This window comes from Schistocerca cancellata, chromosome 6, assembly GCF_023864275.1.
Source record: "Schistocerca cancellata isolate TAMUIC-IGC-003103 chromosome 6, iqSchCanc2.1, whole genome shotgun sequence".
NCBI lineage: Eukaryota > Metazoa > Arthropoda > Insecta > Orthoptera > Acrididae > Schistocerca > Schistocerca cancellata.
In genome coordinates, this window is record NC_064631.1 from 70,712,359 (window position 1) to 70,726,211 (window position 13,853).

At 39.7% G+C, this 13,853-nt stretch overlaps 1 protein-coding gene across 2 annotated transcripts in view; it reads right to left on the reverse strand.

Moving 5' to 3' along the window:
• LOC126191087 (UDP-glucosyltransferase 2-like) overlaps nt 1-13,853 on the reverse strand; it is a 113,493-nt gene that overhangs the window by 18,301 nt on the left and 81,339 nt on the right. The gene's annotated exons all lie outside the window — the stretch shown is intronic.

Below are 13,853 nucleotides of genomic sequence, written 5' to 3' on the forward strand. Positions count from 1 at the left end.
TATTTCCTCGCTGTAAACAGTAACATGTGATGTAAGGTGTCCTAAAACTAATGCAGTCAAAACTTTCCAAAAATTAATTACGTCCAGTCTTTTTATAAGAAAACCTTAGCTATCACCTATGTTTCAGCTATCAGTTATGCTGCCATTATTTGTAACAGTTAGCCACAAATTGTTTTTCCATTAGAAACTTTCTTCGGAGGTATAAAATAATTATGACAAACAGCACCTTCAAACTGAAAATAAATGTGCGCACAGTTCTAGAACATTTGCCACATTTAGCAAAATATTTACTACACGTACGAAATTTATGTTACGTACACAGGAAGTTGTGTTCTAGCTGCTGAGACAGTTGTTGTCGGAGATAAACATTGTGCTGTCAATATAATCCTCAAATGTGATGCGCTCTATTCCTAAAAGTGACACACCGTCGCCTGCGGCCTAGCCACCTGCCAAACAGCGGAGTACTGCGGGTTGCCAGTCTCTGTAAGACGACAACACAACTGCAGGGGACCCCCTGTCCAGTAGTAAACTCATTGCTGGAGCAGCAAAGAAAGAAGAAGTAGGCCAAAAGGCAGGATAGTCAGAAACGTATGGCTATAACAAAAAAGAAAGGAAACAGAGGAGATTGATTCTGATTCTGACATCTCATTGAAGAGTAATGACAGCATGGATGATGTCGACCTCTTTGGAGAATCCATTCCAGGTCCAATTGTAATGGCTGATCTAGCAGATGTTGGTGGAGGTAAAATTTCGAGGAGGATAGAGCAATTCATACAACTTCAGATACGTCTGGAAAATGACCTAGAAGCTATGGCTACAGTGTCTGCGGACAAGAACAAAATAGTTTTTAAATTAAATGAAAAGCCATTTCTCTTACTAATAAGGATAATGTGGTAGGGGGGTCGCCAATTCCTCATGAATTCCACCTGAATAAATAAGCCACTGGATTGTCACTACTGCAGTGAAAAGTGACTCATTTTATTTCTGTGTTATAGTTATGTTCTTTTGTTCTTTCTTATTTTTTTGCTTGGGTATTAACATTCTCGTTTTATTTCTTAATTGAGTATACAAAGTCATACCATGTTTCGAATATTTCTAAAAAGAGACTTCTTTTATAATATTGTATATTCAGATAAATATTAGAATGTGGTATTAACAAAAGTTAGTACCGATGCTGAAATGATAAACACGAATATTATGCCATACAAGAAACAAGAATGGATCAACCATTTGAGAAAATATCAAGGAAATAATACAATATGTATACAATGTGTTACACATATGAAAACCCTAATTTCTCGAATACACTGGCTGAAGAACTGGAACCTGAAGTTTGCTCCGTTACGTTCTTGGACTTACTCATAATTTCCATTTTACGGGTTATGCCCTTCTTCTGTTATTTCTCTTTGTCTTTCTATTAATACCATGTTTGCTTTTTTCAACAACTCTCGGTTCTTCACTACAGCCGCATGATCTCTCCCACTTTTGCTAGGCGCATCTTCTGATAAGCTCCCACCAGGGAATGCACGCCGAGGTTCATAACTATTGGATAAGGTTCGCCCTTCAGCAGTTTCATTGCTACATTCAGAGCAGTTATCATCGAAGTTGCTTGAAAGCATCAAATTATCTTCGGACGTATCATTGTCGGTAACTCCAGCTAACCCCTCGAAACTTATGGGATCATATCAACAACCATTCAGAGCAATCGAAGTTGCTTGAAAGTATCACATTATCTTCAGACGTATTGAAACATCCCCTTAGAATAATTTTATACACGACTGTGCTTAAACTGACACACAATGTTTTTAGCGCAACGCAATCTGACTATCAAAGATCCCTGCAAAAGAATGGCCCTGAGTAACATTAAACTATACCTTTCAGAAATCACTTACCTCACAAAAATCTTCATTACTCGAACTACTGCAATACAGCGAGCGCCACTACTGCCAGCTAAATAAAAGATTCAAACTACGGAAGGTACTAACTACTGATAGGGATAGTTAGTAAATGAAAGATTTTAATAGAGAACAAACAATGTATTTACCTTAATATCATCAAAAGTCATAATATATGTAATTTCAAAACTCCGCCATTTCCTTCCACACATCCACCACTGCTGGCGGTTCACCTCTAACTGCGCAACGCTACGCGCTGTTCACATCCAGCTGCCGCTGCCCAACACTACAATGGCAGACAACAATGCAAACTAGCCACAGACTGCACACAGCACAGCCAGTGATTTTCATATAGAGCGCTACGTAACGTTGCCAATAAGAAAACATAAACAGCCTACTTACAGTATCATTGTCGGTAACTCCAGCTATCCCCTCGAAACTTATGGGATCATATCAACAAGCATTTGGTTTATATCGTCGATCTTCGTCTCACCTGCTCCGCCGCCAGTTTGAAATTGTTCTCGATTACATTTAGCTTTCATTTGCTTTGCTTTCGCTTTCATGTCCTTCCACATTACTTTAAGCTGCTCTTGTGATTTTTGTGTAAGAGGTTCTGCGTTGTATTCAACGTGTATTTTTCCCAAGCATCCTTTTTCCTTTTTAGCATGTTCACACCGTGCTTTTTGTATTCAATGGTAGTTATGTACTTTTTCATTATTTCAGCAAACCGCTCTTTTTCATTTTCTGGTATGTTTTTTGAACATTTATTGGCTACCTCCATGTTGCTGCTAGCTCGTATCTCAAACTGGCTCTTACGTTAATACGTGTCACCAACCAACAGTAAACGTTGGTAGTTGTAGATGGCGGGGCTAACAATAAATTCATCCATTAATATCACGTTTCTGTTTCATAATACACAAATCATATCATTAATTAGTACAACAGCATTTAGGTTTTACAATTTCAATAATTCAATTTAATAATACTTTCTAGCTTCTAAAATTATAGCGATCAACATAAATTACGCAAAAGATGATGCAATAATGTCTGCCAACAATCAATATTTTCCGAGAGGGAATGTAATGCACGTGTCAGCATTGTGCAGAAATGGCTTACATCTTGAGTAATAAAGGCTTTACTATTTTAGTTACAACTAAAGAAGTAGATAGAAATTGAGCTCTTCAACAATTATTAAAAGAGTATATTACCACAGAAGTAATTTACTAAAGTAGTTCAGACTAAAGATGTAGGAGTTACTAAAAGAGTAATTTATACTAGTTTGGGCGCTCGCCACCCTAAGTGTCTCATTTCTTAACCTAATATCCTTAGCACCACTTGAGTTAATTCGACTACATTCCATTATCCTCGTTTTGCTTTTATGAATGTTCATCTCATATACTCCTTTCAAGACACTGTCCATTCCGTTCAGTTGCTCTTCGAACTTTTTTGCTGTCTCTGGCAGAATATCGGCTGCAACACTGTCTCACACCCTTCTCAACCACTGCTTCTCTTTCACGTCCTTCGACTCTTATAACTGCGGTCTGGTTTCTGTACAAATTTTAAATAGCCTTTCGCTCTCTATGTTTCACTCCTGCCACCTTCAGACTTTGAAAGGAAGTGTTCCATTATGATCTGCATACAGTACTGAAATGCCTTCAGTAATTATAAATTAATTATGAACAATATGGCCACACAAATGAAGAATTTGTTTGTATGTAAGTCGAGCAGTTAGAAAAAAGAGTAAACACTGTCGTCATCTTACATGGTCGACCAACATATTTTAGAACGTCCTACGTATAAGTGTCATTTGTGTTCAGACTCGTAAGCGTGACTGATACGTGTCCTTGAAGTGTGGTTTTCTGTTTGCGTTGTTACAGAATGAAAGGTAGACGGAGTCACTGGGAAAGGATGTAAGTCGGTTCCAGCCGTTAAAATAGAATAAAAATTATTTTAAGATACGGAGCAGTGTCTGTTGTATCACTCTGCAGTTTACGTCTCCGTAAATCCGTGCTTAAGTGCACAGTCGATGTCTGAAGGTTAAAGAATCGAAAAGACTACAGAAGGAGAAGTCGCCGAGGAACCAGTACTGCGCAAAAGATGGTCATTTTTTGCATACCACAAACTCTGCGCTTAACATCTTGCTGATTTTTTATACTTGCAAAACGAGAAACAGCAGGTCGTGTTAGTTCAGTTCAGCGTTTTGCTTGGTTCTTCCATCACCTCTACAACATTTCGTCTTGATGTGGAACGTATCCTTAGAGTTATTAATAAAATACATTTTTTCTGCGAAAACATGACTAAATGCTCACAATTTTCAAAACTGGATTTGTTGTTATCATCTTAATCCATAACGAAATTTTTGGAACCATGGCTCTTGATATTCGGCTACTCAAGTGCAGAGACACCGAAAATAATGTAATGTGCCAACATGTCGCTTTTGTATACTGTTACATTCTGCTGTTTTTAATCATTTCATAGAATTATCTTGAAGAGTACTTCACTTTTCCAGTGAAAATGTTGTATCTGAGAAGTCACATTTAAAGAAAGTGAGCTGAGTTTGGGCTTATACATGTTCATGATTAAAAACAGCCTGATGCATACGTTTTTTCATCTGCCTCCAGTGTGTCCTCCAACTTTCTTTTGCAACATCGAGCTAACTGATTGTATTTTTGCCATTATTGTCACAGATCTTTCAGCATCTTGCACTCTACAGTTGTCACAATGGCGAAGACCTGAGACCATGTTCTCCACAGAAATAATTCCTAATTTTTATAACACCTAACGCTTGGCAAATTTACACAGTTTTAAGTGGGAACAGCATCATGGACATAACAATAATGAATCCTAGAGCTCCAAAGCTACAGGCCTAACCAAAAATCCATAAATCTTAAGCCCCTTTCAGAACGATTTTGCTATGAAATATCCAGGCTACGAAGTTAAGAGAAATGTACATTAAATTTTAAAAAAGTAATACAAAATTCATACCTCTTTTTTCAATGAATCGTTACCAACAAATACAAAGCATCAAAAACTCCAGATTCCACTAAGTGCAAAGTTTGTCTCCCTAGACATATTAAAGCTACACAGCACATACCCCATCAAAGAATCCATTGATATAAATAAATATAACGGAATAGTATTTCCATAGTACAACTACAGTATACAGAGGAAGACCCTCACGCGACTCTGCAGGACAAGAAACAATTTCACATTCGATGGCAAAATGTTCAAACATGATGTAGGCCTAGCAATCGCACTGTCACATCATATCGGGGCATGACAGAAAAACACGATTTTAAATAGAAGTCCTGAAATAATTTTTTCAGGAATATGTTTTAAAGAATATATGAACAAATCATAAACATTTAAATTTTCACAAAAAAAATCCATTTTTTGAATCATTGCCTCACATAGGCCCCGTAAACTATTTCAAGCAAGTGTTCATCTTATTGTTATATAACATCCCATATATGACTCTCGTGAATGTGCAGGCTATGATCGTCTATTGGACGATACTGTTCTTCTTGCTAGTTGCCCTTCTGCAGTCTTAAAATATTCGTTAACCTTCGGACAACGATTGTAGACAAAAACAGAATTTAACACATGACGCTGATGGGATGCTGAGCACACACTACATAATTTGTAATCATTTTTATCCTGTTTCCACCGTCCGAACCTCCATTCAGCTTACTCACTTCTAAAATCACCGACGATTCAAGATTCTGCAGTGGCGAACGCAAAATTTGTGAGTGAATGGTGACTGAATCACTGGCAGAATGGGAAGTAACGTCATGCTTAACATCAAGTTTGGAGACGCCCGGTAGTGATAAAAAGTGAAAGAATTCCGATACTGCGGATGTGTAGATACACAGGATGGTTGGCCGAAGTATGGTCTCATAAGTTGATTTGTACACACGAAGAAACGTTGACCACATGTATCAGATACTGGCATGGATACGAGGAAGACGTTGGTGAGAGTGTAGCTATGTAGCATATAGGATTAGGATGAAAGAAATATTTAGAAAATTAAAATCTCGTCTATAAAAATCAACATATATTTCGCACAAATTGATCTTGCGATACTCTGCTCGCTTGGTTCCAAAGTGAGACCCAGGGTGCCGTATATAAAGGCATCCAGCTTGATAGTGTGTTCGTCGCATTGCGGAACGTATTCGGTACAGTTCCGCGTAGTCGTTTACTGAAGAAAACACGAGCTTATCGAGTATCAGACCCGATTTGAGACTGGATTCAGGACTTCTTAACACAACGCGTCGTTCATAGTGGAACAAAATCGAGAGACATAAAGGTAACATCGGGGACACGACAAGGGACAAGGGACGACATCATAGTAATGATGTATTAGATGACGTTGAAGGCTCAGTCAGGCTATTAGTACGACCCTGTTGTGTGTGGGAAGGTTACAACGCCAGAGGACTGTAGCGAAATTCTGCAAGGACCTGGAGAGAATAGATGATTGGGGCAGTGACTGTCAGTTGACGGTGAACGAAAAAGAGTGTGTTGTACATAAATAGGCGAATAGATACACTACTATTCGACTACATAACTGGAGACAAATTAGAGGAAGCAGTAACTACCATGAGTTACCTATTAATACCCGTGTCGAACGACCTGAAGTGGAATGACCAAATAAAACAAATTCGAGGAAAAACTCATATCAGGTGAGAGTATCTTAAATGTAAGGCTCATTCGACTGATTCTTCTCATTCTTGAGTATTATTCATCGGTCTGAGAGTTGTAGCAGGTAGGATTAATAGAAGAGACAATGAAGATCCAACGAAGAGCGGCGTGTATTGTCGCGGAATCGTGACACAGATGCTCAATAAAATACGCATAGAGTGTATGTTCCAAGAAGACTTGGAAGACATATTACTTCCTTTCACAAATGTGTTGCAAAATGACCTCAGTGTGAAAATCAGATAAATTAAACCTCTAACGGAGTGTGATCAAGAGTCATTCTCCCACTACGGCATTCGTGGATGGAACAGGAAGGGCGGAAAATAGTGGTACCAGAGCTGTAATCCATCACACATCGTAAGGAGGCAAAATGTTGATGTACAGGAGGGGCATAGTGAAACAGGACCGAAAAAACATTTCATGCACATCATCATAGGCAGTCTGGGTGTAGAGATGTAAATTGTGTTGCCTATAACAACTGCGCAACAAAATGAAAGGGTCACTTTTCGAAACCCCGTAACTGTCTGCCATTGTGACGCAAACTTTGAAATTTGACTCAATGACATTACAATCTTCCTGTGTAATGATGCAAAAGCGTGGCAATCTGCAACTTGAGCCTCCGGCTTGGCGATGCTTTAAACACCAATTCAGCCTTGCGGCTGCTCTAGCGCCTGCAAGAAGTCAAACTTCAACTCACAGCGTCAAAGGGTTTGGCGAACCCTCAGGTATTGCAGCAGCCTCGCATCTGAATTGCTGTCGCAGTTTCTTACAGGTACATTTTTAACTTGCTCAAGAAAGATGCCTGCGCAAGAAAAGAGCATGGGTCCCACCGGGGCTGTTGCCGAACTGAGTGTTCTTAGAAGAACACTTTTCCATTTCATTCACACTTATGACACTGTCGAAACACTTCGTGATCACGCAGAAGAAGGGCCCGAAAAAGGAGGCATGTAAAAGCATAAAAACACGTTATTGCTTCGGATCACGTTCGAATTTCAGCGAATTGTTTTGAACTGCCTCCTGACGTTCCAGCCTGTATCGTACAGCGAAGAATCCCCTACTCTCCCCTACGCGCCAAGGGAAGGAGTGCTTTCATTGATGCCTCTTATGCCGCCCTCTGAGGCCACTTCGTGTCAGTTCTTAGCGGCGGTGTATCTGATATATTTTCCTCGACCACCCATAATAAAACCGCGTGATTTCAGCTCTGGGTGTCGTAGGCTTGACCTGCACCGCAAAGCGTCAAAGAAACAAAGCGGGAATTATATCAAAATGTTAGATGCAGTCAGCCGGCCGGAGTGACCGTGCGGTTCTAGGCGCTACAGTCTGGAGCCGAGCGACCGCTACGGTCGCAGGTTCGAATCCTGCCTCAGGCATGGATGTGTGTGATGTCCTTAGGGTAGTTAGGTTTAAGTAGTTCTAAGTTCTAGGCGACTGATGACCTCCGAAGTTAAGTCGCATAGTGCTCAGAGCCATTTGAACCATTTTTTTGTTAGATGCAGTCACAATCAAGCTACAGTACCCCATTACAAACAGTATTGTAAGGTGCTTAAAAATGTTGTTTGCAAGGAAAAAAGTATGTGGTATGCAAATAGAATAGCTAATTCACAGAATAAAATTAAAACCATATGGTCAGTTGTGAAGGAAGTGTCTGGTCAGCAGCAGAAGGTCGATGATATAAAGTCAGTTCGCACTAATAATATTTCTCTTACTGATAAATCAGATATATGTACAGTATTTAACAATCATTTTCTGAGCATTGCTGGTGAACTAAATAAAAATTTAGTTTCTAGAGGAAATCATATAAATTTCTTAGCAAATGCCTTTCCGAGATTGACGTCTGAAATACTACTCTGTATTACAGACAAGACGGAGATTGAGTCAGTAATTAAATCACTGAAGACTAAGGACTCTCGTGGCTATGACGGAGTGGTTAGCAGAATATTAAAGTACTGTGCTCCACATGTTAGCCCTGTATTTAGCAATATTTGTAATTTTTCCTTTAGGAATGGTCAGTTTCCTGAGCGATTAAAGTACTCTTTAGTAAAGCCATTTTATAAAAAGGGAGAAAGGGATAATTTAGATAATTTTAGACCCATTTCCATGCCATCAGTGTTTGCAAAAGTTATCGAAAAGGCTGTGTATGTAAGGTTAATTGATCATTTTATATCACACGATTTGTTATCAAATGTACAGTTCGGCTTCAGAAGTCGTTTGACAAATGAAAATGCTATATTCTCTTTTCTCTGTGAGGTACTGGATGGGCTAAACAAAAAGTTTCGAACGCTTGGCGTATTTTTTCATTTGACAAAGGCATTTGACTGTGTTGATCTTACAATATTGCTCCAGAAGTTGGACCATTACGGAATAACAGGAGTAGCTCACAATTGGTTCACCTCTTACTTTAGCAACAGGCAGCAAAAGGTCATTATTCACAATGTTGATAACGGCTGGGATGTGGGATCTGAGTGGCGTACTATCAAGTGGGGGGGGGTGCCCCAGGGATCAGTGTTGGGGCCGCTCCTGTTCCTTATTTATATAAATGATATGCCCTCTATTATTCTGGGTAACTCTAAAATATTTCTGTTTGCTGATGACAGAATGTAAGGATGTTGAGTGCAACATTGACTCGGTTTCAAGTAGTGCAGTACATGACCTCAGTTCATGGCTTGCAGAAAATAAACTAACGTTAAATCACAGTAAGACTCAGTTTTTACAGTTTCTAACACACAACTTAACAAAACCTGACGTTTTAATCTCACAGAATGGGCATATGATTAGTGAAACTGCACAGCTCTAATTTCTAGGTGTTTAGATAGATAGTAAGCTGTCGTGGAAAGCCCACGTTCAAGATCTTGTTCAAAGACTTAATACTGCCATTTTCACTATTCGAACGGTATCAAAAGTGAGTGATACTTCGACACGTAAATTAGTCTACTTTGCTTATTTTCATTCACTTATGTCGTATGGTATTATGTTTTGGCGTAACTCTTCCCATTCTAGAAGGATATTTTTGGCTCAGCAGCGGGCGGTTCCGGCAATAAGTGGTGTGAGTTCACGAACCTCTTGTCGACCTCTGTTCATGAGTCTGGGTATTTTGACATTGGCCTCTCAGTATGTATATTGCTTATTGTCGTTTCTTATCAATATTAGTTTATTTCCAAGAATAAGCAGCTTTCACTCTGTTAATACTCGGCAGAAATCAAACCTCCATTTCGATCGGACTTCCTTAACTCGGGTGTGGAAACAGGTGTGCAGTATACTGCTGCATCCATTTTCAATAAGCTGCCACTCGAATTCAAAAATCTTAGAAGTAATCCACGCGCTTTCAAATCGAAACTGAATAGTTTCCTCGTGGGTCACTCCTTCTATTCTGTCGAGGAGTTCCTTGAAAAATTATGCTGATTCTCATTGTATTGCTGATAGCGTTTACTTAAACTTATGCCAGACTTTTTTTCAGTTTCATACATTTATTTTTATGTGTTATTACTTTTATGTTGTAAGTTCATGTACTGACACGTTCCATGACCTTGGAGATTTGCTCCTCAATTTGGTCCTACGGAACTTGACGTGTAAATAAATAAATAAATAAAAAAGGCTTGAAATGTGCGTACGAGGGGATGTGGCGTTGGGCAGAATTTTGGTGAAATTTGGTGTAAGTGTAGCATCAATTAATCCACCGTACAGCTCACGTGAACTTCTGAGCTATCGCCTTTTTCCGGAATGCGTGGAAACCTTGACGTCTGAAGCGCCGCCGAGCCTGTGTGAGTCACAGTGTGCCCCTTTTGCACAATTGCAGAAGACGGTTGTAGGCACCCTTGAGACAAAATTCAAACTTATGCGATACAATGGGAGACAATTACAGGGTTTCTTGCGGAGTGCATTTTTCGGAACAGCTTCGTTTTGCTCACCCTGTGTATATATATAGAAACGTGGACCATTGGAAATGAAGAACACGAAGCGCTGAGTAGTGGTAATACTGATAAAAATGAACTGGTAACATGTGGTATGTATTGTTGTGACGGAATGTTAAAATTATGTCGACCAATTAAGCGCAAAATTAAGAAATGCCGGAAAATAACTGGCAAGAAAAATGGTTCAAATGGCTCTGAGCACTATGGGACTTAACTTCTGAGGCCATCAGTCTCCTAGAACTTCGATCTACTTAAACCTAACTAACCTAAGGACATCACACTCATCCATGCCCGAGGCAGGATTCTAACCTGCGACCGTAGCGGTCGCGCGGTTCCAGGCTGTAGCGCGTAGAACCGCTCGGCCACCCTGGCCAGCAACTGGTAAGAACACAAGTCTGTGCAGTATCTGCTATGGTATCCAGAAGTGGAGAACTTGACAGTGGAGGCAGCTGTATAAGGGGAAAGTAGAAGGAGCAGACCAAGACTAGATCATAGAAAAAACATTATAGAAGATCTGCGGGTGATGTAATATGAAAGCGTATCTTAAGAAGAAGAAAATACTGTCTATGACGTATAAAAAAGATGCACGAAAATCTGTAGATGTGATGTACATGTACAAAGAAACAAATGCTTACAATTTCACAAAAACTGAATGTTTTATGCAAGAGGAAGAGCTTCACTAATGGAGCAAGTCAGTAATGCGTTGGTCCATCCCTAACCCTTATGCAAGCAGTTATTCTGCTTGGCATTGACTGATACAGTTCTTGGATGTCCTGAGGATTTTCATGCCAAATTCTGTCCCAATGGTGCGTTATATCGTCAAAATCCAACACTAGTTGGAGAGAGCAGCCCATAATGCTCCAACATTCCGAATTGGTGAGAGATCCGGAGAACGTGAGGGCTAAGTCAGGATTTGGTAAGCACGAAAACAAGCAAACACCGTTCAGTTCGAAACGAGACAGGTAACTGAAGACAATTCTACTCCAGTCAATGAGACTTCAGGCCGAAGACGTGTTTGGAGACGCAGTGGGATACCAACCTTTCGGCCGCTGTAATGACGGACCCATTTGATTGTCATTTGCGGCATTCTTACAGTATAGCGGTACGTCGACGATATTCTCCTCCCAGTTTTGTTGCCCTTCATCTTAAGCCATCCAGGGCTTAAATATCAGCAAGATAGTGCCCGCCCTACACGGAAAGAGTTTCTACCACGAGCGTGTCAAACCCTACCCTGCTGAGCAAAGTCACCGGATCTCTCCTAAGTTGAGAACGTTTTGGGCATTACAGACAGAGCCCTCCTACCATCTCAAGACCTTGGCGATCTAACGAATAGTTGGACAATATTTGGCACATTATCTCTCAGGACGACCTTGTAATGGTTCTTTATTTACGTGACCATTACGGCACTCCAACCGCCAGTTCTCGATATCAGTAATATCGAACTACTTTTCTGTGAAGTAACAGACATATTTTTGTGGCAATATTCACATTTGGTTTTATTAATGTATAGTTACTCCGATGTATCGATATATTACAGTGATATGGTTCTTATGTGTATGCATTTCTGTGAGACTGTCATAATCTTTGACTTACTTGTAATCGTTTTGGCGTGAATGCGCACAGAGCAGTCTTTCTTTGACTTTGCAGAAGTTATGTTGTTATTTTGCTTTGTAAAAGAACAGTCAAGTCTTGTGTCTAGTTAAAGTGGAAATTAAAAATGTGAAGATTGATACAAAACTGTTTTCTTGATGATGTGACAATTGAGAAGAAGTATATGTGAATTTACAAGAAGTCTATTAAAAATGTGGATCGTGAACACCAAGTCAAAAATTATTTCTACCATCTATTGTTCTGATCAGGGATTGTTTGATCATTAAGAATTTCCTGAAAAATGCACGTGTTAGGTCTTCAAATATAGCTAAAATACAGATCCGGACCTTCTAGCAGCCAAAGTGGAATCACCCTAGAATCAACAAGATGAGCCATAACGACTTCGACGAAATCTACGCGGGAATCCATTAAGATAAGTGCCAAATTATTTACAGTCACCGCATTATTTCGATTCTGACGATATCATCCACAGTCAATAGTTTTGTTATTGCCCGATAAAGCGAACATATGCTGCGTGAGCAACATTATCAATCTGATTTCTAATCTACTTTGCAAGTGGTGGTGTTGTTAAAACATCCAAGAACTATACAATCAATGCCAAGCTGAATAAGTGGTTGCGTGAGGGCCGGAAGTTGACTAACGCATTGCTCGATATGTGAAGCTCTTTGTCTTGAATAAATCAGGCAGTTTTTCTGAAAACGTAATAATTTGTTTATCAGTAGATGTGCAGCATATCTACGAATTTCCGTCCCATACGGATAATTCCTTCGTGGTGCGTCTTGTTCTTCTGCGTGTGTGTGTGTCTTTTTTGATCACAAAGTTTGTTGTTGTTGTTCTTGTTGTGGTCTTCAGTCCTGAAACTGGTTTGATGCAGCTCTCCATGCTACTCTATCCTGTGCAAGCTTCTTCATCTCCCAGTACCCACTGCAACCTACATCCTTCTGAATCTGTTTAGTGGATTCATCTCTTGGTCTCCCTCTAAGATTTTTACCCTCCACGCTGCCCTCCAATACTAAATTGGTGATCCCTTGATGCCTCAGAACATGTCCTACCAACCGATCCCTTCTTCTAGTCAAGTTGTGCCACAAACTTCTCTTCTCCCCAATCCTATTCAATACCTCCTCATTAGTTACGTGATCTACCCACCTTATCTTAAGCATTCTTCTGTAGCACCACATTTCGAAAGCTTCTATTCTCTCCTTGTCCAAACTAGTTATCGTCCGTGTTTCACTTCCATACATGGCTACGTTCCATACAAATACTTTCAGAAACGACTTCCTGACACTTAAACCTATACTCGATATTAACAAATTTCTCTTCTTCAGAAACGCTTTCCTTGCCATAGCCAATCTACATTTTATATCCTTTCTACTTCGACCATCATAAGTTATTTTGCTCCCCAAATAGCAAAACTCCTTTACTACTTTAAGTGTCTCATTTCCTAATCTAATTCCCTCAGCATCACCCGACTTAATTCGACTACATTCCATTATCCTCGTTTTGCTTTTGTTGATGTTCATCTTATACCCTCCTTTCATGACACTGTCCATTTAGTTCAACTGCTTTTCCAAGTTCTTTGCTGTTTCTGACAGAATTACAATGTCATCGGCGAACCTCATAGTTTTTATTTCTTCCCCATGGATTTTAATACCTACTCCGAATTTTTCTTTTGTTTCCTTCACTGCTTGCTCAATATACAGATTGAATAGCATCGAGGATAGGCTACAACCCTGTCTCACTCCCT